This window comes from Frankliniella occidentalis, unplaced genomic scaffold, assembly GCF_000697945.3.
Source record: "Frankliniella occidentalis isolate FOCC.00 unplaced genomic scaffold, Focc_3.1 Scaffold56, whole genome shotgun sequence".
NCBI lineage: Eukaryota > Metazoa > Arthropoda > Insecta > Thysanoptera > Thripidae > Frankliniella > Frankliniella occidentalis.
The window spans coordinates 472,742-478,596 of NW_026267186.1; the positions used below are offsets into that span (position 1 = coordinate 472,742).

General features: G+C 55.0%; 1 long non-coding RNA gene across 1 annotated transcript in view; it reads left to right on the top strand.

Annotated features, from left to right (window-relative positions):
* The window catches only part of LOC127749466 (uncharacterized), a 25,567-nt gene extending 22,064 nt beyond the window's left edge, over positions 1–3,503 (top strand). Inside the window, exon 2 of the long non-coding RNA XR_008011165.1 lies at positions 2,781–3,503. This is a non-coding gene — a long non-coding RNA (uncharacterized LOC127749466). The remainder of the gene's footprint in view (positions 1–2,780) is intronic.
* Positions 3,504–5,855: the final 2,352 nt, after the last annotated feature.

Sequence of the window (5,855 nt, forward strand, 5' to 3'; positions counted from 1 at the left end):
GGGGTCGGTCGAGTCTTTGACCAGGGGTTCTAACAACGACAACGTCAAACCAATGCACTTTTTCACTCGGATTGGACATGTGTGTGGAACCCCATTTTCTCACTCTCGCCCGTTGCAGTCGACGCGCACCGCACTCGTCACGCATCGCGCGCCTCCTGTGCAACACCAGTTAGGCAACCCTTCCGGTCTGTACGGCTCTGAGAGGCACGGTGGTGGGGTGGCGTGGGCGTGATAGTGATGCAGTGGCACGGCCATGGCACAGCAGCCCGGCTGAAGGCCAGTGCGCGATGGGTTGCAGACTCGCGGGCGCGGAGCAGGTCCTTCAGCAGGATTCTGCTGCTCACTGTTTGCGCGTCGGTCGCACTCGGTGAAGGCGCCTCGGAGAGCGACGGTAGGCAAGCCCACCCGCACGCATGCCAGTATAAGCAAAATAATCGGTCTGTGGATCGACCGGCATATGACTGTTTTAACGGACTTACTTGCTGGATGTAAAAATCTAAATCAAGAATCTATCTTCAAAGCAGATGAGAGAAATTTAAGAATATGTCTGTTTTCAAATTTTCTCCCGGATTTAGCTGTCATTTGTTTCTGGTTTCTTGTTATTTGCCATTTCAGCGAACAAGCGGCGTTGAAAAGCGCGGGCGCGCGGGCACAGGGGCCGGTGTCGGATAGTATTGTTGTGCAGGGAGGGGGATCCCCCTGTCATATTTAGCCTGGCGCAACACTCACTCAGTCACGGTTCCCCCGGCGCCAAAGAAATTGTTATCTGATCTCCACATTTTTCTCTAGCCGTATCGAGAGAAAAAGCTAGCTGACACTTAAAGTTACTAACGTATCATCTTCTAATAAAATCTAAACTAAGAATCGATCTTTACAGCAGATGGACGTAGATCAATGTTCTAGTATTCTCTCATGAGGTGTCGTTTGTTTATGTCTGATCGTTACCTGCAATTTTTTATTCGGCGTAGAGGAGCCGGCGTCGGTGGCCCAACTGTTGTGTACTAACGGGGCCTGCCGCCTGCCCTGCCTGGCACAGTATTGTAAGATAGGGTAGGGATGCAATTTTGGAAGTAAACTGTCCAAAGCTCCATGGCCAACCATGAAGTTGAACACTTCTACCAAGTGTCCAACTACACTGTTAAAAACTTTTTTGTTTTCAAACATTCAGTTATACACTTAAAAGTTGTGCAACGTCGTGTTAGGCACTTGCAAGTGCACGCCAGTTTCACACTTTATTTATCAGCGTATGTGGTTGCTGTGAGGATCTGGAGAGTTCGCTAGATAATCGAAAGTGACCCACACTCTCCATATAGATGTGTGCACAATTCAAACACTTAAAAAAGCGTGCCAAAATATCTCATGTAAAAGTGACAAAATGGTCACACCATTTTTGTGTGGGACATTTCGGCACGCACTTTTAAGTGTTCGAATCGCACACACTTCTATTTGTAAACCATAATCTTTTATTGTCTACTCTATATCTGAGAGGGGTTGTCCCCATAATTTACCTCTGTCATTCACTGTTATGAACCTACTCGTTGTCTCGGTTCGGTGACTGCCAGCGCCAGCTCTCAGAGCGCCTGGTGGATAGGCAACATCTTGCCTGTAGTGCATGCGTGTACAGCGGGCTGGCCTACCCCGGGTCTCGCAGGCGCCGACCGTCCGTTACTTGATGAATAAATTTAAGGAAAACGGACATACTTCCCCAACTATACCTTTATAGATATGTACGTATAATAGAAAATTATCGACCAGAGAAACGACACACGAATGACTGGAGTAGTCGGTTTGAATTGAATTGAAGGAAATTGTTTGTCAAAGGGTAACTCGTCGAGTTGGAAGCCCTTGGACTAAAATGTCGCCCGTTTTGCGCCAATTCTTACCATTAAGGCAGTACGAAGTGCTTTTTCCCGAATTTTAGATAAAATAGAAGTACAAACTTTTGTCTAGTTTTCAGTAGTAGACCTAGAAAAGGTCATGGCGGGCAATCAGTTTCGCCTACCTGATTTGATAGTGTTGGAGGCGTGATCATCCTCGGGGCGTCGTCGGCGACCTCGAGGCCACCGATGAACGTCCTCGCGATCCGTGCTCCTCCGTTATCCAGGTCGCTGATCCTGAATCTTATGGAGGGTCGCGGGAGCGATCGCCTCGAGGAATCGCTCTCGATATCCACCTCCCACCGCCTCGACCTCCTCGAGCCGGATCGTCGGTCTACTCTAAGGGGGCGCACTTCACGACCCTCCATACGACGCGGCGGGGAATCTCAGTGGCGGAACTTTTGCGGTCGTTATTGTTCCGCTATCCGTAACGGTACTTCTGCCTCTTTCTGTAGCAGTTTCAGCCGACCCTGTCCGAACCGCGCTTCGCCGCCACCGGCGCGAAGAACAGCCGCGGCTTGACAATAAAGCATTCCGGTAAAGCTGAAATCGACACCTTGGAATAAAAGGCACGCAGTTCAGCCGCTGGATCCGAGATCCACGCGGTTCAGCCGCTGGATCCGAGATCCACGCGGTTCAGCCGCTGGATCCGAGATCCACGCAGTTCTTCGCTACAGGGATAGGAACTGCGGGGATCTCGGATCCAGCGTGCCTGCGTGCCTTTTATTCCAAGGTGTCGAAATGCAGAAGAATGCAGGGAACAAGAAAACGGAAGTCCCCATTTTGAAGCATAGCAATTTCCGTTTTCTTCTTCCCTGCATTCTTTTGCATTTCAGCCTTACCGGAATGCCTTATTATACACGGCATGGCATGCCTTGACATGTGGGACGCTGTCCTCGCCAGGCTGTGCGCCTCGGCCCGCGGTGCTGCTGCAGCTGCACCAGGGAGATGTCCGGCACAAGCCGCGAGTCTCCACTACGCTGCCCAGCTACTGGGTCCTGAGGAGGGCCTCCCCGGGCGCGCGGGCGCAGGGCGGCCGCTGGACGACGGCGACGGACGTTTTGTCTTCCATAGAGGCGGGTTAGGGCGGGGCCACGGGGCCGCTGCCCTGCAGGAGTCACCGTCCTCCCCTGAGCCCCGCACCACCTCGCCGTCGCAAGCTCGACCCCGAGCACGAGCGTGGCCAGGGCGAGGCCGATGAAGAGCACGTAGAACGCCGGGGCCATCATCTTCAGCGTGAGAGCCATCACCTGCTGCAGGGACACCAAGTACCTCGCGAGCGCCACCTTGTTACCTTCGTCCAGCTTGTCCTCCCAATGGTCCAGGATCCCGGCTTGATCCAAGCGCTCGTACGTCAAATGGGACAGCTCGCCCAGCGGCGACCCATGGGTCCACGCGGCGATCAACCTTCTGTTGTCAGGGACAATAGGGAACGAGTGCACCTTCTTCTGCGGGATGGTCAGTGGCTGTAAAAGCCGCTGGAGGGCACGGTCATGTACCGCGATCAGCGCGCAGTTCCGGTGCTGCGCTACGTGTTGGAGGGTCTTGCTTACGTCCGTCGCTAAGTGAAGTTTGTGTTTAATGTCTGGTTCTGTATAAAACTCTTTCGCCAACACATTATGTGAACCCCACGTCACATAGATGGGAAGGCCAGTCTTCTTGAGAGAAAGCAGGCTGTTGACCTCAGTGTGCGCTCGTGCCGTGTACAACTTGCCCAGCAGCAGCCCCTGGTAGGCGGCCACCAGCACGACGCACACGAGCAGCCACACTCCGAGCAGCGGCCGCAGCGCGCGGCCCGCGGGCGGGGGCGTCCCCGGGGCCTGGCCCAGCAGGGGCGCCAGGGCCAGCAGCAGCGCCGCGCCGCGGTCCCGGCGCAGGGTGCAGGCCAGGGCGGCCGCGATGCACAGCGCAGCCAGCGCCGTGCCCAGCCACACCGCCGGCGAGAACTCCACCAGGACGGCGTCAAGAGGGTTGACGGCTGGGCCGAAACCAGCCGGAACGAAAGCGGAGATTTCAAACGTCCCCTTTTCGGCCATCACGCTGACCTTTCTTAAGTTCACACCTAATGCGTCGTACTCAGCGAATATTAGGGATAGCTGGCAGTGATCTATCTTCTGCCATGACTCCACAACAATATCCGACAAATAATTATCAATTAACAAGGGGGTAGACTTCGTGTTCAATGTCCAGGGAAGATCCATAATTTTAGCTCTTAATGTTTTGAAATATTCGGGAAGAGGTGTCTTTTCGTCTTTTGTTATCTCATAGACTGTCAGGGACTCACCCGCGGCCGGTGGGCGCCAACTGCTGCAAAAAGAGCCGAATACCCTAAGCAATGCGCCTGTTTGCTCCCATCTCTCGTCTGACGGTGACCATCGGTCCACCTCCAGTAATATCGGTGAACCTTTAATATGAGATTGTTGCACCACACTAAACAGAGTGGTGCTGCCGTTGCGCGTGGTGACCGCGAGGCCTGTTGGCTTGACGCACAATGCGATGCTGAGATCCTTCGGAGGCGCCAACTGCTTGTCCTTCTTCGTCGTCACCCAGAACAGGTAGCGGCATCCGTTAATGAGTCTGAACTTTCTTTCCATCCAAGAGTATGGTTCGGCGGGTTCGTCCGCCACGACGAGCGCGGTGCAGTTGTTTCCCACCCCAAAGTTGTCCAGGTATTGGTCATTCTCTGCCCTCTCGTCGGGGAGCAGCACCCGAGAGGTCTCTGAGGACAGACCCCGGAGGAAAGCGCCAGTCCAGTTCACCTGGCCGAGGATGAGCAGGGTGCTCGTCTGTGCGGCGAGGAAGGGGGACAGCAGGGCCAGGGCGCTCGTGGCCTCGGGGGGCGCCGTCATGTCCACGTCGGGCAGGGCGGAGTGTGCCCCGGGCGCCGCGGTGAAGATCAACACCAGGACGACGGTGATGCCCATCTTGTCCGAAGGGTGGAGCGACAGTGCGCGATAGGGACCTCCTCCGCCACGCGCGCCTTCCAAATCGATCAATGATAGATTAAGATCGTCCACACGTTGTCGCGCTTTCAAACGTCGTTCTCCGGCTTTATCAGACCTCGACATTCGCGCACATCAAGAACCCTACGATGGAGCGGCCCGGATAGTAGTGTCTCATAGAGTAGACGTCTTTTACACCTCTAAACATCTCTTGGACGTTTAATCGATCTTTGATTTCTGGCTGGCAGGGGGACGCAACGCCAGCCAGGCGACTCGAGCGATGCTCCGTAGCGCGGGACTGTCGCTAAAAACGGTTGACTTTGGCAAATTAATGATGATAACCACTTCACGTGCCGGTAACGCACGACTACGTATGAAGAGGTGACACTCTAGCGAAGGCAGACGCGGTATAAGGGGAGGGGGGGTTCCCCCCCCTCCTCCCTATGGTCTCTAGTGAGCCGCCCGTAAGGTTGGCAATTTGTACTACAAAACCCCTGTATGTAGGCAACCCACAGTACACTCCCTCCCCTGTCAACCCCCTCTTATACCACACCTGAGCGAAGGTCCGCTATCGCTACATGCAACGCTTTGGCATGGGTCCTAAACATTAGGTTCGAGTCGCCCCAGCGCACACGCCGGCGCAAATGACCAGTTCAGTTTAGTATCCGCGCAGGGAGAGATCGGCCGGGGGCCTTAGTTAGTGGCGCGTCCGCCAAGCATCCTGGCCATGTGCGCATACGGACCGGCTCCGGCGTCGATGGGCAGTTTCCGGGCGTCCGCGGGTAGCCGTGGGGCAGACGGTCTGCGACCTATCTAACAGGCTGGTGCGGAGTACCTGCAGTCCGAGCGGCCTATGCAGGTAGCTGGGCCGCCGCCCGGACATGGCCAGGCCGGCGTGTGCGAGTGAGAATGACTCGCGAAAGGTTAAAAGGGTTACAAGTATACGTGATTAGTTAAAACTTCGAACGGAGCCGGGGTCACGATTTTGATCTAGAGGAGAGGGACGCTGAACCGAATTCTGATGATTCCAAAACCC